General features: G+C 54.7%; 1 long non-coding RNA gene across 1 annotated transcript; it reads right to left on the reverse strand.

Moving 5' to 3' along the window:
* On the reverse strand, positions 1–25,704 carry LOC142823994 (uncharacterized). The gene is made up of 3 exons (XR_012899051.1): positions 25,354–25,704; positions 22,975–23,211; positions 1–18,672 (listed from the first exon to the last, which is right to left on the reverse strand). It is a non-coding gene; the product is annotated as an uncharacterized LOC142823994 (long non-coding RNA).
* Between the last annotated feature and the right edge of the window lie 616 nt (positions 25,705–26,320).

Genomic DNA, 26,320 nt, shown 5'->3' on the forward strand with positions numbered 1-26,320 from the left:
TGGCAGCGGGACAGGCTGATGCTGCTGTTGCCTTCGAAAGTGCAGCGGGGAGCGTGAGGCGGGTGGGGGGGGAGGGGGGGCGGCTGCCTCTGCTGCGTCCCGTTCACAAGCCCAGAGGGGCCGCGCGAGGATTTTCCGGAGACCCCGAGGAGTTTTCTGCCGCTCACTTCTGTGTCCCAGCTGAGTTCCTGCCGGTCAGTGGCCCCGCCCCCAGACTGATATCTGTCTGATATCTGTTTTGTGGGCATTAATCCTTTGGCGCAGTGTCTGAGATGTTTGTCCAATGTACATAGCAGACGGACACTTTCGGCACACGATAGCATAGATTATATTTCTGGATGCGCAGGAATATGTGTTCTTGATCTTATAACTCACTTGGTTAGGTCCAATAATGGTATCAGCAGAATGAATATGTGGACAAAGCGCTGTTTCCTAGGAAACGCATGTGGACATGCAAATAGATGCAGGCTAGACCAGTGTTTCTCAACCTTTTTTATCAAGTACCCCTTTAATAAAAAAAAAAAAAAGTACCCCCAGTGCCTACAGTTTTCAGACACACACAGGGTTTTTTTCTACCATTGCAACCTATTTGTTTAAACAACTTAATTGTAGCCAGGCAGGTGATGACATTTTTGGGTGTAAAAAGTACAAAAATGATAAAACGCTGTAAAACTTAAACAAAAAATCAGTTTACTCCAAATTTCAGTTGTGTTGACGTACCCCCCAGACTTGTCTCGAGTACCTCTAAGGGTACTCGTCCCAGTTCCTAGAGATGAAGCTACTGTGATATTTCTCAGGAATATCGTGTGGGCTCTCTCCCCAGGCCCTCCTTGCCTCACCTCCACATAAGCATAAGAAATGCACACAAGCACCTAATGCACCTTTCTGGCCACTGGATTTCGCCCTCATGAATACATCACAAAGGCCCTCACTCAGCAGCAAACAAAACAGGCTGTAGCACGATACTAAGGTCTCAGAGCTCGTAATTCTATGTAATGACTTTTGGGGCTGAATAATTAAAAGGCATTCCTTTCCCCTGGAATGTTGGCAAACCATGTGCCTGAAGCCAGAATCTTCCAGGAGCAAAGTCTGTGCAATAACTGAGTACCTTTTTGTGAGTTCTTCAGAGACTGCTGAGCTCCTGAACTCAGGATTTTTTTTATGAAACTCAGTACTCTTTATCCTTTAGTGTTTATGTGCCACGTCCACAAATCTTTTTTGGAATGTTTTGGGTAGCAGCTGTTGCTAAGATAGTCATTATGTAAAGCTAGCCATCGAAATTCCCTAGTTATAAAACAATGTATCAACATCCCAGGGGAAAAGAAATATAATGTTCTAGACTCTTTTATGGATTAGAATATGGGGTTGAACCTATAGTTTGGGTTAATGCCACAGTTAGAACAGAAAAAAAATCCACAGTGATCCTGGACTCCCTGCTCTTTCGTGATTCTCATCAACATTTCCACCATAGTGCAGGGGTCCATAAGACTCGGAGTCTTGAGCAATGACCTCTTTCACCAACATGAATTGCTTTCGTATTTAGTTTCACCAGCCCTTTTTCCTGTAATCACTGCTAACATCTTTGCTTGTGTTTTCCCATCAATGTACAGTTCCATTCCCACCAGGACAAACTGTGTGTATGCAAAGGAGGACCCTAGATGCTCTTCAGGAAGTGCACTATGCACTAAAAGTACCAGCAACTTTGTTTTTGTGACTGATTGGATACTCCTTCCCCAACTTGACTACTGCATCCTCCATTTTCTTCATTTCTTCCTGGACTAACTCCTTTCTGATGTATATTCACTTTGTTTACATACCTCACTTGTCTTCTAGCAGGAGCCTTGGAGTGCTTGGATGCCAAACTGTCTCTTCTCCCACACATCCTAGTCTTTATTTTATCACCTCCACGTTATCATCTGTCTTAGATGTTACTCAAAAATTCTGCTACAAAATTTGATCCCCTTTCCCTTCTTTCATACACTCCCTAAATTTCATCTTTCCAAAAAACTTTTCCCTCCCCTAACTTCACCCGCCCCACGAAAAGAGAACACTGTCACCATCTTCAGGAGCTTGGGCTTCTTTTCCACATCAGAGCCTCTCTTACCTCTAGCTTTTCCATTCAGTTCCATCTTGGAACAAATCCCAAACCACTGACATTCTTGATTAAACAAAAAAACAGGACTATGCAGCACTTTAAAGACTAACAAGATGGTTATTAGGTGATGAGCTTTCGTGGGCCAGACCCACTTCCTCAGATCAAATTGTGGAAGAAAACTGACATGACCATCCATGAACACATATGAAAAGGACAAATCAAATTTCAGAAGAGAGGGGGGATGAGGGAGGTAGGTAAATGTCTGTGAGCTAATGATATTAGAGGTGATAATTGGGGAAGCTATCTTTGTAATGGGTAAGATAATTAGCATCTTTGTTGAGAACTGGGTGTAAAGTGTCAAATTTAAGCATGAATGACAGTTCAGAGGATTCTCTTTCAAGTCTGGTGTTAAAATGTCTTTGAAGCAGGATACAGGTAGTTAAGTCTCTTTGATGAAATCAAAGAGATTCGCTTTGGAAACATGGTATTTCTGGAAGAAAACCTGAAACTGGTGTAAAACAAAACTGTGAAATGTGACCAAACTAAGAACTGGTTTGGCAAATTTGCAATCGGTGTGATGAAATGTTTTAGGCCATTGACTCAGCTGCTTCTGTCAGAAGATTTCCAGCCAGTTCTGCTTTCCTCTCAGGCCCACCACCTCTCTAATTTTTGCCCCACTCTCCAGCTTCTTTCTCTGCTCTTTAAATGCCAGATTTCTTCCTGCCTCTCTGGGTTTCTTTCACAGTGTGTGACAGATGCTGGGGTCTGTCTCCCTGCTCTTCTTCTCCTGATGTTCATGTTTCAGCTCAAAACTCAGCCCATCTCTTTAGCTTGTGACTCCAGCTTGCCCTCACTTTGTCCTTTTGGACTCCCATGGCATGAGTATATTAGACATAGACATGAATGAGACAGAGTCTGGATCCTGAATTGGATCAGAGTGCACGGGTCCTCTGAATTTAGAATTATTTTGGTAGTAATATCATCAAGCCCTGCTAGAGAGAAGCTTGGATAAAATAAGAACTGGGCAAAATGTCTGCCCCGAAGTGAATCCAAACTCCATGGCAGGCTTGGAAAAAATTAAGCAACTTTTTAACTTTAGAAATATTCACGTATCTTTGCAATTGCTGCATTCAGCCAGGGCTGGACTTCAATGAACTGTTCTTGGGCCTGATGGTTGTGCTAAATGCACACTGGTGAGTGCTTCGCTTCCAGGAATAATGCTTTGCTCTGTATAGGGCTACTCATCTGAGCCGGGCACTTCTTTCAGTGGCCTCTGCACATTCATGCTGATTGGAGGGCCCAACTGTGCAGCTGCAGAGACTGTGCAGAGTCCCTGTAGAAGACCTGCGGTCACAGACAAGTAACCATTTCCCAGATGCTGAAACTCTCCTGAAGAACTCCTTTTCCCCAGAGACTTCCAGGCCCCCTCCACTTGAATTAGCACCCCAAAACACTGATTATTTGAACTGCACTGACTCTTTGGACACTTCCTATCCTACACTGTATCCTATGGCAATTAATTTACATCCTTATTTTATTCTGGTCACTTCCAGTTCCACTGATCTCCTTCCAAATGCAATTCCTCTGTTCTGGTGAATTACACATTAATTGGATACAATGGTGCTCTCCTTTGATTTATGTTTGCTATAAGTCAGAAGCTATATTGTCTCCCAAGCTCTGATATTGATCACTGCCTCCTGGTTCAGTTTGTCCTTGGTTTGAAAGGTCGTAAATCCATGTTGTTTAGCTTCACCACCTTTAATAGACACCATTGATCTGTCATTGCTAGTGGGAGCAAAATACTATGTTACAGAGGCAGATCACAGCTCCTTCTTTGTTTGTGAAGTGTACAGTCCAGGTTATCTTACGGGAATATCAGGACAAGCTTTCATCAGTGTCTATATGAATATTATTGATGCCTATAAAATAAGGGGAATAACCTCCTCTCTCCATGCAAAAGTAATCTCCAGTAGCATCCATGAAAATTGAGGCTTTGCATCAAAGGGAGAAGAGATGCCTTCAAGTTTTAGCTGGCTTTGTTTTAAGGCTTGATAAAACTGGCGAATAGAAATGACAGTAATTAGAGAAAATAGTCTCTCTCCTACCAGAGCGAAGGGTCAGGGTGTCTAACCAAGTCCTGACTCTGGATTGGAGATGATGGAACTCTGAGCCCATCATTTTGAATCTTTCAAACAGCGCCTAGAGATGGATGGTGTGTTCCTGAGCTCCCTCTGACTGCAGTAGGTGCTGATTGGACTTTCAGCCAATGACCATCTTGGCAATCAATAATGCTGTTCCAGAAATCTCCAAGGACTCTGAGAGACCCAGGCGCACGTCTACCCACTGCACACCAGAAGCTAAGAGCATAGTTGTATGGAGCACTCGGGGCTTTGGTCCTTTGAGGATGACGTATCTGTGGCAGGGGAACCTGGCCTGTCAGGGGAAGGACTGGGGATCAGTGATCAGACTGTAGGGTGCTTGTTCGAACTAGACTCAAACTCCTCGTCACTGGGGAGTCACCTGCCACCTGCGTCTCTTGAGATGGGGCTGCCAGATTGTCTGATGACGGAGTAAAAGAAGAGCTCGCCCAGCAGCATCCCTACTCACAGGCACAGCCAGGTTGGGCCCCTTGAACTTGGGGCACCAAATTGCATTGTGCCACCAGCAGCTGTGTATGGGGTGGCGCTTGCTGCACTGGCCAGCCCCGGTCCCTGGCTGCCCCCCTGCACGCGGCACCCCGCAGGGCCATCCCTGCCCCACGCCCATTCCAGCCCATCCTCTGAGTAACACAACCCAGGGTTAGTGGGGGGTGCCTGCTGCTAGCAGCCGAGTCCCCCCGCACTCTCCAGAGGGAAGCAGAGGACCCAGCCCCAGCCAACACCACGCCACGGCTGGTGAGTGTGCGGGCCAGTTTCACCTGTTGCTCAAAGCCTCCCTCGAGCGATACAGCTGGGAGATGGGAGTGGAGTGTCTCTTCCTGCCACGGCTGGGGAGTGCGAGGGTGGGCCTGATCTTTGCTGCTTCCCTGCCCTGCTCCTGTCCACCCAGCCCCTCCTCCCCACCCCAAGTGGAAGGGCCAGCCCCATCCCCCTGCAGAGGGGACCAAACTTCTAAGGACAGCCCTCTCCCCAAGCCTGCTCTCAGTTGTGAGCTCCGCTCTGCAGAGAGAAAAAGGTGAGCACCTGAGATCACGGCCTTAGCTCTTGCTCTTCTGCGCTCGAAGGAGGACAGGAACTGTTCAGAGCCGTGTCTGGTCATCGGTGAGTAGGCATCTCGAGCCACACTTCAATCCATTGTACTGAAGACTGCGGTGGAGCCATGAGCCGTGGGCCAAGCATATTCTAAGAATAACAGGCTTTGCTTATACCAGATCCGTGGGCAACGTTTTACCACCTGCAAGGCAAATCCCAATTGCAGAGGTCAGCAGGGCTCGTCTGCATGTTTGTAGCCCTCGTTTTCATCCTCCGTCCCCTGGATTCCCCAGGGGCTCTTCTGTGGGCCAGCACCTGAACATGAGCTGTGCATTTGGCCAGAGAGCTGCTGATTGCAGGGTTGAAACATCCCAGAGGGAGAGGGGGTTCTGATGCCTTTTCTCTAGTCTGCTCTCAGCAGCTGGCAAGGCTCAGCGTCAAGGAATCTCTCCTGTGGCTGAGCTGATCCCACCCTATTTCCTGTAGGGATGTAATGGTGTATCCGATTAAACGATGAACTGATATAGGCTACATGCAACCCCCCACCCCACAGCTCCAGACTGGCCCAGTCTGTGCTCCTGCATTCTCAGACACCTCGGCCCTTAGCCCAGGAGCCGTGACACGCCAGTGGCCAGCAGAGCGAGCTGAACACTGCAGGGCTGAAATTGGTCCAATAACAGATGTTCTCGCACCTGCTTTGTCTTTCAATAGCCAGGGGCTAAGAGGGCTAGCACCACACCTCCAGGTAGATGCATCCTACACCCTCTACAGGAGCTTCCCCTTCCTGAGTGCTGGCAGCTGGGCTGTGGAGGCAAGTCAGCTCAGCTCTGGCATGGGAGGAGGTGGGTTTTCATACCCCTCAGCACTGCAGCTATGCCCCGCTGAAGAAGTGGGCTGTGCCCGCGAAAGCTCATGACACCATCTCCACGTTGCGTTAGTCTCTACAGCGCTATTTGTTGTTTTGTACATTTTTCCAGTTACAGACGAACTCAGCTCTCCCTCTGAAGCTTTTGTAGATTTTAAATGTTGATCATGCTGGAGCACTGCCTATGCTCCAAAGCAAGCCAGCTGGAAAACAGGAGGTCCATTTGTACTAGCCTGAGTACAATGCAGTACTTTAAAACTTTGTGCTAGAAATGCATAAACGCCCCACAGCAGAACAAAGTAAACACATCCGTCCTCCTCCTCCTGACCCCAGGCTTTAGGATACGGGTCATCAAAACATAAAAGAAGGGTGACTCTGGCAATTAGCAGCCAGTAAATTATTAACTAACTTCAGTTCCCAGTAAAGGAATGGAATAAATAGGAAGGGAAAATCTTCCAGGGCCCTGGAGAATAGTGGAACTAACCCAAGAAGCAGCACTGGTTTATAGAGTGCAGCCTGCCAAAAAGGAGAAACATTTCCAAACATCGGAAACATAAGATGCTTGTCTTTTAGCAGAGGGCCTTGTGGTCGGAAAGAGCCCTGGGCTCTACGTGCACAAATGGACTGAAAACGGGCCGAAGAATGACAAACAAAACGTAATGCTGGGTGAGAGCCTGGCCCTGCTGGGCATTTTGGCTTTTACACGGCATGGTGAAGTGGTTGTAGGCCTTTTGTTATTTAACACTGCAGTCATCCAGAGCAGAACTCTGGGGCAGACGTCACAAGCCCGGGTGCCCCGGCAGGGCAGAAGCCCTGGGGCTCCAGGAAATACCCTGGGGCTGTGTCTACACTGGCATGAATTTCCGGAACTGCTTAAAACGGAATACTATTCTGTTTTCAGTTTTTCTGGAAAAGAAGCGTCTACATTGGCAGGCTGCTTTCCGGAAAAGCCCTTTTTCCGGAAAAGCGTCTGTGGCCAATGTAGACGCGCTTTTCCGGAAAAGAGCCCCAATCGCCATTTTCACGATGGGGGCTTTTTTCCAGAAAAGACTACTGGGCTGTCTACACTGGCCCTTTTCTGGAACAGTGTTCCGGAATAAGGACTTATGCCCGAGCGGGAGCAGAATAGTTTTTCCGGAATAGCGGCTGATTTTGTACAGTAGAGCGTCGTTGCTTTTCCGGAAATTCAAGGGCCAGTGTAGACAGCTCGCAGCTTATTCCGGAAAAGCGGCTGATTTTCCGGAATAAGTGGCCCAGTGTAGACACAGCTTGGGAGATTTTAAGCCCTACAGCCAGTCTGGAAAGGAGGCAAAGGCATTTTACTGGACGGCATGGAAGATACCAAAGTGGGCAAACACATTTACAATGCAGCATGGCAACCCTGAGCAGTGGGAGTCGCCCCAAACAGCCAGCCGTGACTGCCCTCAGTTCCTCCCCTGTGCTAGTGTAACCGCCACCAGGTGCATTTCGACCTGGGACCTCTGGCGCTCAGTCCAGGAGCCGCTACCCATTGAGCTAAAAGCCAGCTGGCTCCCAGCCCATGCGGTGAAGGTCTCTTGTTCTTCGCTGTTGCTGTGGTCTCGGTGCCACTGCGTGGGCCAGTGACCCACACTAGGCATGCGGGTTACACGAGCATGGCTGCAGGTGCCATGCTGCCTGCCTTCCTGGCATGCTGTGGCTGGGCCTCTGGTGCGCTGGTGCCATGCTGCCTGGCATCTGCACTCCAGGGCTGGGGGATGCGTGGGGGCGGGGGACTAGAGGCATGTAGCACAGGCTGCAGCCACAATGAGACTGGGCTCCAGTGGGCGTGGAAGTGGCGCGTTCTCAGGCAGCAGGCGCAGAGCTCAGGGGCGAGGCTTCCCAAGGCAGCAGATCACCCCTTGCCCATGGTGGCAGCTAAAGCCACCCCTCCAGGTGTGGGCTGCAAGCACAGGGCCAGCCCAGTCTCGTGTATGGCTGCTGAACAATGCCCGTTGTACACAGGGCCCAGTTTGGCAGCCCATCCTCAGTGGGGCTGGTCCCACACATGCTAACACCCTGGCCTCATGCAGGGACTGGGCTGGTGGGGCAGCTCGCACCGTGGGGTTAGGGGAACCCCGGACGCCCTGCTGCCTGTGGGTTTAGAAGCGGCTCCATCTCCTCCCCAGCACACCCCTTCATGGCTAAGCAGCCAACCCTCTGCAGGGAAAGGGCGCCTGCTACCGTGCCACTGGCAGGCAGATGCCCTGGGATGGGTTGCCCATTGGGATACCCTCTCGTGAGCTGCCGGTGCTGCACCATGCGAACCCTGCCCAACTGCAGCACGCCCTGAAAATGGCCAACAGGCGCCCAGTGACGCGGTTCCCCGGGGGATGCCGCTTTCCTCCTTCTGGCACGGGGGAGGAAAAAGAAGGGCCAGGCAGGAGGAACAGAGCTACTCTCCAGGCGGGGCTGGCCTTTAGGGTTACCAGATGGGTTTCAAAAAAATACTGGACACACGTGATCGCAGAACGGGAGGGGTGGGGAACCAGCCAGGAGAGGGTTGGGGGGAGTGGGGCTGGCTGGGGGAATATCGGGGGGGGTGGGGAAAATTGGCAGGCGGGAAGCAGGGCTGGCTGGGAGGAGCTTGAGGGGAGCGGGGCTGGCCAGGAGGGGTTGGGAGGAAAGGGACTGGCCAGGAGGGGAACCAGCCAGCAGGGAGGAGGTCAGGGGGAGCAGGGATGGCCAGGGGGAAACTGGCTGGCGGTGAGCGGGGCTGGCCCAGGCGCACGCAGATCCCAGGGTGCTGCCTGTCACGCGCACGGTCCCGGCGTGGCACACGGGTGAGTCTGCCCCTGGGGATTCCATCCTCCCCTCCACTCCACTGTGTAGCTCCGTCCTGCCTGCCTGGCAGACATGCCCATGCAGTGTGACACACACAGCATGAGCATATCTACCAGCCAGGCAGTTCACAACTAGGTCCTGATACTCTTGCTAATACTAAAACTTACTTCATTAGACAATATCCGCCATGTCTGTGTCTGGTATTTTCCCCATTTGTTTCCTGGACAGAAAGCTCAAATACCCGACTGTCCGGGTCAAACCTGGACACCTGGACACCCTACTGGCCTTTGACCCGTGTGTGGCGCTCGTGCCACGGGGCCTGATCCTGGCTGGGCTGGCCGGGCACGCTGTTCCAAAACCAGTATGGAAGTGGCCTGAGCCCTGCTCTGGGGTGTCAGGCTGAGCCAGGTCTCTAAGGCAGGGCAGGCGGGTGCGCGTGCAGGCTGCCCTCTCTGCTGCTGCTGCGTTCTCTCCTTTGAAAGGCTGTTCTATGTCGCTGAAGCCGCCCCCAGACTCAGCTCCCGAAGCACAGACCAGCAGGGTGCAAATCCCGTCAGAGCTGCTGAGAGCCCCCCCGGCTACCACACAGCGTGCTGCCCCTGGACCCTGGTCAGACACGGGGAGAATCGCAGGCGTCCGCCCCAGGCCAGGCGGAGGCAGAGGCCTGAGCGATGTACAGAGACTGCACGAGTGCTCAAAGGCGCAACCAGCCCGCAGCTGTGCCACTGGGTTCCCAGCACTGCGCTGGCAGGCTGCAGATGAGCCCGTCTGGTTTTGCTCTTGTGGGCGTTCTGTGACCATGGCGGCAGGAGTGTCTGTGGCTCATCTCAGCTTCTCTGTCCCGCTGCAGCCGTGGGCCAGCCACCCTCTGTCTCAGGGCCTGACGCCTTTCCAGAAGGAGGGAAGGAGCTGGGGAAGGGGGCCAATGACCAGGCAGATTGAGACGAGGGCTTACAGCCTGCCTGGAGCCCCTGAGCCACGGGGAGGCAGTATAGGAAGCCAACCAAAGCCGACTGTGTGGAATGGGACTGGACTCCCAGCATGGCCCCAGGAGTCCTGTAGCCAGGTCTAGGCCCCCAGGCAGGAGAGGGTGAGAACGGCTCCCGATAGCCCTGGCAGAGGCTGCTGCTGGCTCCAAGGGACCTGACAACTGGAACGGAAGCGAATGGGCGCTGAAGCTGCCTGGTGCCTTGACCTCCATCTCTCCCTGCCCTTTTCAAACATCCCCCAGCAGAGCGCTCCGTGCCTTTCACTCCCACCCCGCTCCCTTGCCAGACGGTGCAACAAAAATCCCGGCCACACTCGACATGACATCCCAATCGACATTCCAGCTTAGTTAGAAAATCCCAGGCAGTTCTATTGTCTGTTGCCGAACAGAAAGCGCAAATACTGGAGTGGCCAGTTCAAAACCGGAGACCTGGCAACCCCACCCCGAGCTCCCTTTCATACACACCCAGCCCTCCCTGCACACCAGCCACCAGCCTTGCCTCCCTCAAACCTCACCGGTGCTGGGCAGGACACGGCCATCCTAGTGCAGGAAACCTTTTCCCCTTCTGCAGCAGGAGCTCGACACATCCCAGCGCAGCCAATAGCCTGGTGTTCAGAGCGCCCACCTCCCCCGCAAGCCCAGGGACTTGCACCCGGTGTGTCCGCCTCACAGACGAGGATCCTGCACCCTGGTTCTTTGTGGGGGAGAAGGCAGCTTCGTGCCGTAGTAGTCTTGCATGATCAAAAGCACCACGTGTGTCATGCCCGGCTGCATCTGCCTCTGACCGGCCCTGGCTTTGTGCCACTTTGGCTTGTGTGCCTCTGGTGCTGGCCACATGGTTTTCAAGCTGATTTCTCAGGCATGGAGAAATCCTGCCCATTGTGCTAGCTACGTGGGGCTGGGGAAGTGGGAGTGCCAGGGGAAAGTGCCAGAAAAGGGAGGGGAGCCAGGGCCAAGGGACCACAGGGTGACTGTTACAGAAGAGTGTAAGACATTGGGTGCTGGGCTCCACTGAGCACCGTGGGGATGTGAGGGTGCGGATGGAGTAGGAAGAGAAGAGGGCAAGGCTAGATGCACAGAGAAGCTCACCAGCCTTCACAGCCTTCATTCCCTGTGCAGTGAATGGGGACCAATGCGCTCCACAAGGCCAGTACTCTAGGAAATTCCTTGCCTAAGTTAGCCGGGGATGGAGCCAAACCAAGGGGTAGGGACCAAAGCCCAGCCCCCTGCTGAGACAGGCATCTAAGTCTAGTGTGCGGGCAGGCACCACCACCTGCCTGGGATGCAGCTGAGTCATCTCTTGAGGTTAGGTGCTGCTGCTGTTCTAGCTGGGCATGGTGGGAGAAGAAAATCTCTCTCACAGCTAGTAACCCAGTGGTCTGGGCACTCAGCCGGGACATGAGACCCCCCCCTCGTGGACAAAGAGCTTTCACTAGGGCTCTGCCACCTTTACCATCTGCCCTTTCCCCTAACTATGTATGGCCTTTAAAATCTCAGCAGTTCAAGCCAGTCTCGTGAGTTTTGCAAACTTGAGCAGGGGTTGGCGCTGCTAGCCCCCCCCCAGCCTATTTCTTTTTAACAATGCCCCTTTTGGTCACTTTGTAGAATGGTTCATGTTTTCTTCTAAATGCCACAGGCATGATTTTGAAAGAGCAGGTAAAAAATAACACGTGATAAGGCAAACAAGACAAGATAGACCAAGAAAGAGTTCCCTGGCTGGGTAACTCGATGCATGTTCTGCTTTGAGTTACCAGTCAGTGACAAGGGAAAATGCCAGGGGGCAGGCCTGAGTGTAGTTTACTTCATTCACATTCTGGAAATTAATTATTGGTTAGATGAATGTTTAAGGCTGATGCACTGTTAATTTTCTGTTACCAAATCAAAGGACTTTGGCAATGGCAAAGCCACAAAGTTCAGAGTGACCGGGGGCGGGGGGGAACAGAAACTGGTCTGAGGAACAGCCCTGTGTAAGCTCCAAAGCTTGTGTCTCTTACCAACAGAGGCTGGGCTCATAAAAGAAATTGCCACACCCAACTCCTCTCCCTAATATCCTGGGCCCACCATGGCTCCAGAACATCACACTGCAAACATCAGTTAGGTTGGCTGCTCCTCCTCCCCCCCAGGACATTTTCTGCAGAACTGGTTTGCCTACTTGGAAAGCTCCAGCCAGGCTAAGAGAAAGATACTAACTGTCCTTGGCTAACATTTCAGTCAGTGATTCATGCATTTTTCAACATTTCCCTCCTCACGTCAACTCCTTTTTGGCTCACTAGACAGAACCATGACTAGCCCTGGTTATTGAAAAAGTGTTGCGAAGCAAGCAAAATTCTACCTGGGGGCGACACAGGGAACAATACAAAGGGTGTTCAAGTGAGAAGGAAAGATGGATTTTCTAATGGCCAGGCCAGCAGGCTGAGGCTCAGTCCTGCACAAGTGGCCTCAACAGATCTTTGGCCATTGACATCAATGCAAGCTGCTGGCTGAGGTCCTACACTGGGCTAGGAGACTGAAGCTGTCTCCTTTTCCTTCTTGCACATGACCTGTAAGATTCTCAGGTGCTCTAACTCTAAATACGCACAGGGAACAGATTTATCGAGCAAGAAAGAGCCATTTTAATTGGCACTTTCCAGAGTAGAACAGCCCTTTATCTATTGCGTGTCAGAAGAACAATTTAAGAACTAGAGGGAAAAGCAAGGGCATAGTGTTCAAATTGCTTCCAAAAATGCCCATAACTTGGCATACAAACAAAAGGTTGGAGAACATGATGGTGCTGCATAAACTAGTGTCATAAACTAATGTCAGAGATAAACTTAAAAAACAACAAATGGGCTGGTAGCATTTACAGACTCACAAAACATGTAGATGGGATCATGAGCTTTTGTGGGCAGAGCCCACTTCTTCAGATGACCGGACTCGCAGATGTCAGAGAGTTAGCTGTTATAGCAGAGCCCCAAGCTTACTGGAAAAAGGCAAATGCCCATGCAAGGTTTAGGCTAAACACTACACACTAAGCAATAAATCAGTGATTATGCAGCAAAGATCATGAATGCTGCAGATCTTAAGAAAGCAGAAGGGTTCTGCTTATTTGGATTTGGATAAATGCAGGAATTGGTGTTTTCAAAGGATGACAATACTTTTCTGTTTGTGCCGTTTGGGGGTATCTACGGATGCAAATATCCAGCGGGACGGTATGTACAATGGCTCTACATGGTTTTACAAAGTCCCTCTTGTAGAATACCTTTTATCACTGATAGGAATCATATATTCGGGGTAAAACCCTGGTCTCACTGGTGACAAAACTTCCCTTGTCTTCAGCGGTTTTGGAATTTGCCCCTTGGGGCCAGCTCTTTAATGGCATTTTAAGTAGCTGAAGATTCAGATTAGAGACTTTGGAAAATTCCACCAGGTGCCCTCTTGGTCCTTATATTCCCCTGTGAGAGCAATAGCAGCTGTTGGTGAAACAGTTGCTGTTTGGTGACTCTTGATCAGCTTACACAGTGAATGAATGAGTTTGGGGGTTAACCACTTCTGGGCCAGGGTTGCTCCAGACCCTTTCCTGCTAAGGTGGTGTTCCAGTGTAGGGTGTGGGACAAAAGAATCAAACAGCAACGTGTGAAATAGCTGGGCGTGGTTCTCCCCGGCCTCCTCTTGTGCAGATCATGTGCACCCTGGCAAAGTGGGTGAGAAGTGCTACAGATTAGGATGGCAGTTTGTGACACTGCACAGGCAGAGACTCTCCGGGCTGCAGGGGCAGTGGAAAGTCAGGCCAGAGCCGTACAGGCTAACAGCAGAACACTGCAGCCTGGGGCTGCCGAGGCCACTGAACTCTGAGGGGACTCCTCTACACGGCTTATGCCAGCATAAGTTTGGTCACTAGGGTGTGCATAAGCCACCCTCACGAGTGATGTAAATTCGGTCGACCTAAGCATTGGTATGAACAGCGCTATGTCAGCAGGAGAGCTTTCTTCCGATCTCCCATTGGCAGCCTGGCCTGAGACACCAGACTGCTGTACTGTCACTTAGCCACAAGCTCTGGGCTTGTGCACTGCAGGATGGTCAGAATGGCTTGGAGCTCTAGGAGCTTCATCGGCTTGCTCCAAACCAGCAGCCCTGTCCAGCTGGAGTGAAGTGCCCCAGTATCTCACCCTCACATTGGTGTCTTTGCTGCCTGAGCATTCCTGTGCAGCCGTCTACCACCCTGAAGCCACTTAGAATGGAGCTCACGGGGAGCTCTGGACGGTGCCTCGACCCTAATGCTGAGATCCAATCCTGCAGGCGTTCCCGTTGCTTTCAAGAGGGAGCTTTGGCTGTGCTGCACCTTTACAATTGGAGTCCTTCTTAGGGGTCGAAGTATGGGCTGAGGAGACTAACTTGAGGCTCCTGTCCTGGAAGCTCTCCGCCTCTGTCCTTTTCCAGTGCTCTGGCACAGCAGCACACTGAAAAGGTCACACATGGACATGGGGTATTCCAGTTCAGCCCTGTAGCAGTAGCTACATTTCACCCTCTGGTAGGGAAGTGAAGGAAGCTGCCTGTGGTAAATCCAGACAAGCCCATGATCCCCAGATAGCTGAGAAAATGACACAGAGCGAGAACGTGTAATGCTGAAGTAATACTTGCTGTGGCCTGCCACACTGGCAGGAATATTATTTCAAATGAGTTACGCCAGACTGGTTTAACAGACCCACCATTTCTTCCACCACTAACAATTAATTGCTCCCTATTTATCCTTCTGCTTATTTCTACTAAACTGGCAAATCGAAGAGCTAGAAATGCAAACTGCGACGGATGGAGCCTGGCTGGAGTCGTGGTTTGTTACAGATCGGAAAGATCATTCCTTTCCCTGAAGTCACCAAAGCTTAGAAAGTGCTGGTAGGAGAAAGATTCATACCAGATTTGTTGGCTTCTTCTCAAGCACTGGCTGCACATCGCGGCCAGGAACAGGTTGCCATAGTAGTGGAGCCAGTGCCAGGCAAAAGCAGACTAAGCAATTGCCTAAGGCCCTCTAATACTCCTTCTAAATTCCGTACCTAGTGCTCCCTCCCTTACTGGTAGTGTAGGTTCAGTTACAACATGGCAAGGCCTGGACAAGTCACTAGAATGTTGAGATATTGCAAGGTGGTAAAAATAAACGTCATGTCAACTTCCCGAGGCCTGGACTCCTAGTGGCAATCAAAACCCGGCACGTGAGTGAAATACCACTGGCTAGGACAGCACCCTCCTTGCAGCTGGGAAACCCAGAACAATGAGTCCTCACCGGATACCAGTCAATCAGAAATGGGCAGGAACAAAGTCACCATCACAGTCAGCCCTGAAGTGATATACAGAGTTACAATCAAGCAGCAAGTAAAGGGATTTGCAGTGAGTAGCTCATGCACCAACGTTTGCATGTGATTCACAAGAAGTCATTTTATAAGGCATTAATTCAGCAAACTGCCTATGCATGTTGTCTAATTGTCCTTGAAATCAGTGGGATGTAAGCACATCCTTAACGTTAAATATGCGCTTGCTGAGTCAGGTCCTAAGAGCATATACAGTATATACCAGAATGCAAACGGTTTTTTTCTCCTGTCCTTACTAATGTGACTAGTAAAAAGGGCTTTTCCGGAAAAGCAGCCTGCCAATGTAGACGCTCCTTTTCCAGAAAAACTGAAAACGGAATAGTATTCCGTTTTAAGCAGTTCCGGAAATTCAGGCCAGTGTAGACACAGCCTATTTGTGTGGATACGGGCTTGACTCTCACAGGCTGTGTCTACATTGGCAAGATTTTGCGCAAAAGCAAATCTTTTGCGCAAAGGCACATGCCAGTATAGACGCTCTCTTCCATTAAAAGTATTTGCGCAAAATCATGCCAGTGTAGACGCAGCCACATTGTGTAGTGCCTTCTGAATAAACTTTACAATAGAGCTGTATTCTTTTCCAGAAAGATGCAGCCAGTTCTCTAAAATGTTCAGCTAGTTTAATATTTACTACTCCATACTAACTCTTGCCAGATCCAGCCTTCAGATTAAGTGAATGTGTTGCTCGAATTTTAGGGAGAAATACTAAGGAATAGATCAATTCCTGCTTAAAAGAATATTGCTTCACGTGAAACATACAAGTGTCACCCCAACCCTGTAGTTTTATTCCTTTAAGGGCCCATGTAGATTTTCAGTTTGTTGGGTTTCAGCAATCCCCTCTCTGATGGCTGGAGTGAACAGGTGTCTTTTCTGAAATATCCGGGCATGTTATCTTTAACAGATTGCACAGTCCAGCAGCTCTTAGCTTGTTTGTCTTTCTTTGGGTGCTAGTTTGCACTGTGCATTGCTGGAATGTGCCACTCCTGGCAGCAGAGGAGATAGGAAGGCTGTTCAAATGCTGGGCTGACTAATTCAGTGATATCCTGCTCAGCCTTTGCTGTGACTGTGCAGATATTGGTGTTTTTCAACACCCATTCATTATATTTTCACTCAGTTATTCAGCCAGACCACCCACTCTGCACAAAGCCCTGTTTGAGCACAGCTGTACCCCACAGGGGAAGAATGGCAAAGTTTATCTTGCTCACTGAAGTGCCCTTTCATTGAATGCTAAAGTCCATCCAGGTAGATCAGTTCAAATGAACATAAGAACATAAGAACGGCCGTACTGGGTCAGACCAAAGGTCCATCTAGCCCAGTATCCTGTCTATCGACAGTGGCCAGCACCAGGTGCCCCAGAGAGGGTGGACCGAAGACAATGATCAAGCGATTTGTCTCCTGCCATCCCTCTCCAGCCTCTGACAAACAGAGGCCAAGGACACCATTTTATCCCCTGGTTAACAGCCTTTTATGGACCTGACCGCCATGAATTTATCCAGCTTCTCTTTAAACTCTATTATAGTCCTAGCCTTCACAGCCTCCTCTGGCAAGGAGTTCCACAGGTTGACAACACGCTGTGTGAAGAAGAACTTTCTTTTATTAGTTTTAAACCTGCTACCCATTAATTTCATTTGGTGTCCTCTAGTTCTTCTATTATGGGAACTAATAAATAACTTTTCTTTATCAGCCCTCTCCACACCACTCATGATTTTATAGACCTCTATCATATCCCCCTCAGTCTCCTCTTTTCTAAACTGAAAAGTCCCAGTCTCTTTAGCGTCTCCTCATATGGGACCCGTTCCAAACCCCTAATCATTGTAGTTGCCCTTTTCTGAACCCTTTCCAAGGCCAAAATATCTTTTTTGAGGTGACAAATGGGTGCTCTGCTTGCTCTTTGCTTTGCTAAATAAATGCTAAGGGCCAGCGATGGCTTGGAACAACCCGTATACAGAGATGGGCTCCGACCCAGCCTGAGAACTGGCCTCCCAGAGATGTGGCTTCCCAGTCCCGCCTGCTGTATAGCTGGCCCCATGCTGCCCAAGTGGGCGTTGGCTATAGGAGAGGCACACTGGCTGTGTGCAATGGAATGCAGCTAGGGAGTTGGGAGAGTACGCGCAGGTGGCTGTTTGGCCAGTGCCTGCCACACAGCGTTGCCTGGAGCCCACAGAGGACAAGGTGCTCTCGAGATGTCATGGAGAAGCCTAGCTGTATCTTGGGGCAGATGTCTTACAAGAGTACTAATCACATGCCCAGTGCTCAGACCAGGTGCCCAGCATGTGAAATCCAAATGCCCATCCCAGTCCACTGAATCCCTACTGAGACTTTCAATTTGGGACAATGGAGAAATGTGTGAGATGTTCAGTAATTATGAATATTACGTACTTCTCTGGGCATGGGCCTCAGCCAGATCCCTGCAAGATGGGACAGTCTATGGCAGCTTAGCCCCGTACAAGCCTGTGGAACCTGGGTAATGCCTTGGGTGGCTAGCCACAGCTGCACTGCGCAGGCTAGATCAGGTCTGGCTACTTGAACAGACGTGCTTTGGCGCAGCACCCTAAGAGCTTTGTGCAGAATGCAGAACAGTCAGCCCAGACCTCATGCCTAGTATAGACAGTCCCCTGAGAGACTCCCCGGGTTTCACATAGGCATATGCTAAACATTCTGCTGCCTCACCCAGCCTGCACCACAGGAGCTGTAGGTGGAAGGTCTGGATTTCTGCTAAAGGGCTGGGTTTGATTTTAGCCCTTTCCCCCATAGATACTGCTAATTGTTCAGCCCTGGAAAAGATGACTGGGAGGTGGGGGACAAACTGAAGCCTTCTGATAGTGTGTGCAAGTTCACCCAGCACCACAGCAACTGAGGCAGGGCTGGAACCCTGGAGGCCTGCTCTTGAGTCTAGCTGACAGACCACACTGCCTCACTGAACAGAACCCCTGCCACGCCCGTGCATGCATAACCTGGAGGCACACGGATTCCTGTGCTCTGCAAGGCACATGGCTGCCCCAGCACGCTACTCCGCAGAGTTTCTGGAAGCGGGAGCTGGTGCACCTGATGTCCAAGGCACACACTAGCTCTTTCCTTTCAGGGCGGATTGAATTCTCAATGGCTTGCAATTGCTGCGTGGGAGCCCGAAACACTAGTCCTTCCTCAAGCCAACTTGTGCTGTTCTGCTTGGCTGTGGGCCAGGCCCCTTTGTTTGCAATGTTTGTTTCCTTGCCTGGGCGACTGCCTGAGCCAATCCTCATGGACTTTTGCTGCAGGAAAGCAGCACAAAAGCACCAGGTAGTTGTTTGGATCAAGGCACAGAAATGGTGGTGGTTTGTTGCTGACGCCTGTTGGCATTAGGGTTGCCAGCTGTCTGGTATTCTATCGGACAGTCCAGTTTTTAGGGCCTCTGTCTGGTAAAGAAAATTTAGAAAATATTGGACAGGTGCAATGTCCGGTATTTTCTGGTTCTCTGGCAGGGCGCTGGACGGAAGCCTGGCGGGGGCAGAGGGAGTGTCTGGGAGGCGGGGCGTGATAAGCGCTGGGAGCCTCTGGTAGCATCTGAGGAGGAGGGGAAGCCCTGGCCCTGCTCCTGAGCGCTGGTGAAGCGCGTGGTGGAGACACAGCCGGACTCGCCTCGCCGGGACCGTGCGCGGGACGGGTAGACCCTGGAATCTGCACGTACCCAGGTCAGTCCCACTCCCCGCCAGCCAATTCGCTCCCCCACCCCAGCCAGCCCCGGTCTGTCCGACCTCCCTCCCCCGACCAGCTCTACTTCCTGCCAGCCGCCCCTCCCCTGATCTCCCCCCGGCCAGCCCCGCTGTCCCCGCCCCCGACCAGCTCTACTTCCCACCGGCCGGCCTCCCCCAATCTCCCCCGGCCAGCCCCGCTGTCCCCGCCCCCGACCAGCTCTACTTCCCGCAGGCCGGCCTCCCCCAATCTCCCCCGGCCAGCCCCGCTGTCCCCGCCCCCGACCAGCTCTACTTCCCACCGGCCGGCCTCCCCCAATCTCCCCCGGCCAGCCCCGCTGTCCCCGCCCCCGACCAGCTCTACTTCCCGCGGGCCGGCCTCCCCCAATCTCCCCCGGCCAGCCCCACTGTCCCCGCCCCCGGCCAGCTCTACTTCCCACCGGCCGGCCTCCCCCAATATCCCCCGGCCAGCCCCACTGTCCCCGCCCCCGACCAGCTCTACTTCCCGCGGGCCGGCCTCCCCCAATCTCCCCCGGCCAGCCCAACTGTCCCCGCCCCCGACCAGCTCTACTTCCCGCCGGCCGGCCTCCCCCGGCCAGCCCCATTGTCCCCGCCCCCGACCAGCTCTACTTCCCGCCGGCCGGCCTCCCCCGGCCAGCCCCGCTGTCCCCGCCCCCGACCAGCTCTACTTCCCGCGGGCCGGCCTCCCCCAATCTCCCCCGGCCAGCCCAACTGTCCCCGCCCCCGACCAGCTCTACTTCCCGCCGGCCGGCCTCCCCCGGCCAGCCCCACTGTCCCCGCCCCCGACCAGCTCTACTTCCCGCCGGCCGGCCTCCCCCGGCCAGCCCCACTGTCCCCGCCCCCGACCAGCTCTACTTCCCACCGGCCGGCCTCCCCCGGCCAGCCCCACTGTCCCCGCCCCCGACCAGCTCTACTTCCCGCCGGCCGGCCTCCCCCGGCCAGCCCAACTGTCCCCGCCCCCGACCAGCTCTACTTCCCGCCGGCCGGCCTCCCCCGGCCAGCCCCACTGTTCCCGCCCCCGACCAGCTCTACTTCCCGCCGGCCGGCCTCCCCCGGCCAGCCCAACTGTCCCCGCCCCCGACCAGCTCTACTTCCCGCGGGCCGGCCTCCCCCAATCTCCCCCGGCCAGCCCAACTGTCCCCGCCCCCGACCAGCTCTACTTCCCGCCGGCCGGCCTCCCCCGGCCAGCCCAACTGTCCCCGCCCCCGACCAGCTCTACTTCCCGCCGGCCGGCCTCCCCCGGCCAGCCCCACTGTCCCCGCCCCCGACCAGCTCTACTTCCCGCGGGCCGGCCTCCCCCAATCTCCCCCGGCCAGCCCAACTGTCCCCGCCCCCGACCAGCTCTACTTCCCGCCGGCCGGCCTCCCCCGGCCAGCCCCACTGTCCCCGCCCCCGACCAGCTCTACTTCCCGCCGGCCGGCCTCCCCCGGCCAGCCCCACTGTCCCCGCCCCCGACCAGCTCTACTTCCCGCGGGCCGGCCTCCCCCAATCTCCCCCGGCCAGCCCAACTGTCCCCGCCCCCGACCAGCTCTACTTCCCACCGGCCGGCCTCCCCCGGCCAGCCCCGCTGTCCCCGCCCCCGACCAGCTCTACTTCCCGCCGGCCGGCCTCCCCCGGCCAGCCCCGCTGTCCCCGCCCCCGACCAGCTCTACTTCCCGCCGGCCGGCCTCCCCCAATCTCCCCCGGCCAGCCCAACTGTCCCCGCCCCCGACCAGCTCTACTTCCCACCGGCCGGCCTCCCCCGGCCAGCCCCGCTGTCCCCGCCCCCGACCAGCTCTACTTCCCGCCGGCCGGCCTCCCCCGGCCAGCCCCGCTGTCCCCGCCCCCGACCAGCTCTACTTCCCGCCGGCCGGCCTCCCCCGGCCAGCCCCACTGTCCCCGCCCCCGACCAGCTCTACTTCCCGCCGGCCGGCCTCCCCCGGCCAGCCCCGCTGTCCCCGCCCCCGACCAGCTCTACTTCCCACCGGCCGGCCTCCCCCGGCCAGCCCAACTGTCCCCGCCCCCGACCAGCTCTACTTCCCACCGGCCGACCTCCCCCGGCCAGCCCAACTGTCCCCGCCCCCGACCAGCTCTACTTCCCACCGGCCGGCCTCCCCGGCCAGCCCCACTGTCCCCGCCCCCGACCAGCTCTACTTCCCACCGGCCGGCCTCCCCCGGCCAGCCCCACTGTCCCCGCCCCCGACCAGCTCTACTTCCCGCCGGCCGGCCTCCCCCGGCCAGCCCCACTGTCCCCGCCCCCGACCAGCTCTACTTCCCACCGGCCGGCCTCCCCCAATCTCCCCCGGCCAGCCCAACTGTCCCCGCCCCCGACCAGCTCTACTTCCCACCGGCCGGCCTCCCCCGGCCAGCCCCATTGTCCCCGCCCCCGACCAGCTCTACTTCCCACCGGCCGGCCTCCCCCGGCCAGCCCCGCTGTCCCCGCCCCCGACCAGCTCTACTTCCCGCCGGCCGGCCTCCCCCGGCCAGCCCAACTGTCCCCGCCCCCGACCAGCTCTACTTCCCACCGGCCGGCCTCCCCCGGCCAGCCCCGCTGTCCCCGCCCCCGACCAGCTCTACTTCCCACCGGCCGGCCTCCCCCGGCCAGCCCAACTGTCCCCGCCCCCGACCAGCTCTACTTCCCACCGGCCGACCTCCCCCGGCCAGCCCAACTGTCCCCGCCCCCGACCAGCTCTACTTCCCACCGGCCGGCCTCCCCCGGCCAGCCCCACTGTCCCCGCCCCCGACCAGCTCTACTTCCCACCGGCCGGCCTCCCCCGGCCAGCCCCACTGTCCCCGCCCCCGACCAGCTCTACTTCCCGCCGGCCGGCCTCCCCCGGCCAGCCCCGCTGTCCCCCGCCCCCGACCAGCTCTACTTCCCACCGGCCGGCCTCCCCCGGCCAGCCCCGCTGTCCCCGCCCCCGACCAGCTCTACTTCCCGCCGGCCGGCCTCCCCCGGCCAGCCCAACTGTCCCCGCCCCCGACCAGCTCTACTTCCCACCGGCCGGCCTCCCCCGGCCAGCCCCGCTGTCCCCGCCCCCGACCAGCTCTACTTCCCGCCGGCCGGCCTCCCCCGGCCAGCCCCGCTGTCCCCGCCCCCGACCAGCTCTACTTCCCACCGGCCGGCCTCCCCCGGCCAGCCCCGCTGTCCCCGCCCCCGACCAGCTCTACTTCCCACCGGCCGACCTCCCCCGGCCAGCTCCACTGTCCCCGCCCCCGACCAGCTCTACTTCCCGCCGGCCGGCCTCCCCCGGCCAGCCCCGCTGTCCCCGCCCCCGACCAGCTCTACTTCCCGCCAGCCGCCCTCCCCCGGCCAGCCCAACTGTCCCCGCCCCCGACCAGCTCTACTTCCCGCCAGCCGCCCTCCCCTGACCAGCCCAGCTGTCCCCAACCAGCTCTGCTTCCTGCCCCCCCAATCAAGTGTGTCTGGTATTTTTTTAAGACCACCTGCTAACCCTAGTTGCATTGCAATGAAGACAGTGCCAGTGCCAGGCAGTGGGGAGAGCGCAACACTGCCCCTTCACAAGTCCAGCCAGGTGACAAGAGCACGGACAGCAAGTGTATATCTTCACAGTACAACCAGAGCAAACTGAAACTTCCCCTCCATCCTCCTCCTGCCACTCACCTGCCCCCAGTCAGAGAAGAACTTGGACCCAGGAGACAGAGGTCCCTCTGAACTTCCACCAGCACATTTGGGGCCTTGGGGTCTCCACACAACAGTCTGCACTGGCCCTGTGTATCTGTAAGTGTGATTCATCCCAAAACATGTGCTCTCTACAGCATAAGTGTCTGGCTAGAGCCCACCTCATTACAGTTTCAGGGTTACAGCTTTAAACTACATATTTGCCCCCCTCCATTGGGCCGGGGCACTACGGCCCACCTGGTGCCTACAAGGGCAGTCTTACCTACTGGTCTAACCTCCAAAGTGGATGCCCCTGAACTTCTGAGCTGGCTTGGGAGGGACTCCCTTCCTGGCCTTGGGAACATCCCATAAACACAGTGCTACCAGTTCCCTGCCCCCCTCCTTACCTCTCAGGGTGGATGGGAGGCAGCTGCTTGCTAGCATCTCTGGAAGGGGGGGGGGGGGGGTTATAATAAATCACCCTCTGTCTGGAGCCTTGAGCAAAGCTTAAACCACATGGTCTGGCCGGGGACCATTGTCATGGAGTTTTCTGTCCTTCCCCTCTAATTACCAGGAGATTATCATGTTAACGAAATCATCTCCTGGGTCATTGGGCGGCTGCTGGGAAAGCATCACGGAACCAGCTGGGGAAGAAGAGCAGGCTGATTAGAAAAGGATCTAGGTGCAGCTATCCACATGCAAATACCCTGGGAAGCCTCATGGAGGCTTTTGGCTTCACAATGGTTACTGGAATAGCTGCTGCGCCAGTCCAGAGGGCAGGGTAGATGCCAGCATTGTGTTTCCATGGCGCTCCTGATGATGCCCATTCCTGGCCAGACCCAGCTCTCCTCTTCCTGGGTTGCAGGGCCCTGGCTGCATGGAAACTGGGCTTCTTCTGCACAGGGGCCATTGAGCCTATGCCCAGGCAGTACCCTGGAGCTGTGCCCCCTCTGGGCTCTGTGACTCACCAGTCTATGGAACCCTCCCCAGTCTCCACCTTCCAGAGGATGATCCCAGGGGCTGAGCATATGCCAGTTCAGATAATTCCCATGAACTATTTCAACAGAAAATACCTTTTTAGACCAAAATGAAAGTTTGTGTGAAGCAAAGTATTTTGGTTATAACATTTCAGCTTTCAACAAGAAAAAAATCAAAACAAAAACTTTTCAGACTTTTTGATTATTGTTAAAATATCAGTTAGATTTAGAGAAAAAGGGCTGCTTCCACTTTTCTAAAAGCTTGCATCTCCACTTCAAAAAGTTACAAAAAGTGATAGCAAGAGGTTTATTTATCACCTGAAGAATATTTAAAGAATGTTTTTGAAAATCTTCATTTTGAAATTTTCCATAAAAAAGCAGAATTAAAAAAATATTTTTCAACCATCTCTAATGTTAAATGAAATTGCCTGTTTATTATTAATAATAATAATAATAATAATAAATTAACCATCTCCTGGCTGTCACCTAGCCCTTTTCATCAATACATCACAATGTGCCTCACAGAAAAGGCCAATGTAATCCATGTATTACAAGTGTGGGGAAACTGAGGCATAGGCAGTAGTGCCTAGCAAGAAATCCTAGGTTCCTGAGTCTGACCCCAGTGCTCTATCAATTGTCTGTGCTTCCTGGCAGTAACGCACATCAGTAAAATTACCCTCTCTCTATTCTGTATCTGGTCTTTGAAAGTCTTATCCGTAAATAGCCCAAGAGAGCCAACAGAAATACATGTTCAGAGACGGGGGCAGACCCAGATCTGTGTTTGAAAAAATGTGCATTTCCGTGAATATGTTAGTGAGAACCCAGCACCACTTCCTCTGGGGTGGTGCCTGCTGAAGAACCTACACTACTAAGGGCAGTGGCCGTTCTTTGGACAGCCAGGTGCCATTAGACACAGTTACTCTTTGAGACACTCTGAAAGCTAGGGTCGCCAGATGGTTTCAACAAAAATACCGGACACACTTGACATTACATCACAATCTGCATTCCATCTGATTTAGAAAATACCGGACATTTCTATTTTCTCAATTTGTTTCCCAAACAGAAAGCTCGAATACTGGACTATCCGGTTCAAACCAGGACACCTGGCAAAACCACCGAAAGCCCAACATTTCCAGGTGAGGGCTTTTGTCCTTTTCGTTGCAGAGATGAGGTGATTAATTACAATAGAAAACCAAATGTTCAGGGCCTCTTTGTGATCTCATTCTGAGGTTTCAGCTGCTCTGATGTCACTGAGTGGTTCCTGATTTACACTAGCCTCAGTTAGATCACAGTTACAACCAGACAAAGGCCTACACTAAAGAGCAGAGGCTAGTACTGATGTCAGGTAGACCCTAACTGTTGACACAGCATATGCCAGAAGAGGGAATTTTTCTGCCAGTGTGCATCATCTCCCTGAAGGACATCCGCCGTGTCCTCTTCTCTATATGTAGCTGCTGGGATTTTTGAGTTCAAATCTGTGTCTGGAGGTTTGTGTTCACATCCATGCTGACATAGCTAAGCTGGTTATAAGACGCAAGTATGTCGGGTCGTAGGCCAGATCTACACAAGAACAGGTTTCCGAATGCAGCAATCCCAGCAAACTCTCTTATTATATACACAGCTTATATGAACAAAGAGGGAAATAGCTTATAGCGATTTGCCAAGCAAAACACGTGACCCCAGAAAACACCCTTTTATGCTGACACAATTATCTCTATACTAGGACTTTCGGTAGAGTAGAAACATCGCAATAAAACATCCCTTCCCTGCTCCGCTGGGGGGCTGGGCCGGACCCCGCCCGCTCCCTACCTGGCCCGCGGCGCGCTCAGCCCGACTCCCGGGGCAGCTCCTGGCGGCCACCGGCCGCGGCTGCCGAACGAGGCTGCCTGGGGGGGCGGAGCCGGGCCACTGAGGGGGAGGGGCAAGACCGCGGCGACTGGCCCGCACGCGAGCGCCGGGCACGAAATCTAGCCAATGGGAGCGCGCCGAGTCCGGCCCGTCAGTCAATGGGCGCGAGCTGACCCAGGCCCCTCAGCCAATGGGAGGGGTTCTTGCGTGAAGCTGCAGCAGCTCGCCACGTGAGCACAGACCTGCGGGAGCGCAGCCCCAGTCTGAGCTGGGGGAGTGGGGCAGCCCCCCCGCCAGGCCTCGCAATAGCCCCCCCGCACCCCCCCCCCGCCAGGCCCTCGCAATAGCCCCCCCCGCACCCCCACCCCCCAGGCCTCGCAATAGCCCCCCCGCACCCCCCCCCCGCCAGGCCTCGCAATAGCCCCCACCGCACCCCCACCTCCCCCAGGCCTCGCAATAGCCCCCCCGCACCCCCCGCCCCCCCGCACCCCCTCACCCCCCAGGCCTCGCAATAGCCCCCCCGCACCCCACCCCGCCAGGCCTCGCAATAGCCCCCCCGCACCCCACCCCCCGCCAGGCCTCGCAATAGCCCCCCCCGCACCCCCACCCCGCCAGGCCTCGCAATAGCCCCCCCGCACCCCCCCCGCCAGGCCTCGCAATAGCCCCCCCGCACCCCCCCCGCCAGGCCTCGCAATAGCCCCCCCGCACCCCCACCCCGCCAGGCCTCGCAATAGCCCCCCCCGCACCCCCACCCCGCCAGGCCTCGCAATAGCCCCCCCCGCACCCCCACCCCCCAGGCCTCGCAATAGCCCCCCCGCACCCCCACCCCGCCAGGCCTCGCAATAGCCCCCCCGCACCCCCACCCCCCAGGCCTCGCAATAGCCCCCCGCACCCCCACCCCGCCAGGCCTCGCAATAGCCCCCCCGCA

This window comes from Pelodiscus sinensis, unplaced genomic scaffold (assembly GCF_049634645.1).
Source record: "Pelodiscus sinensis isolate JC-2024 unplaced genomic scaffold, ASM4963464v1 ctg75, whole genome shotgun sequence".
Lineage (NCBI taxonomy): Eukaryota > Metazoa > Chordata > Testudines > Trionychidae > Pelodiscus > Pelodiscus sinensis.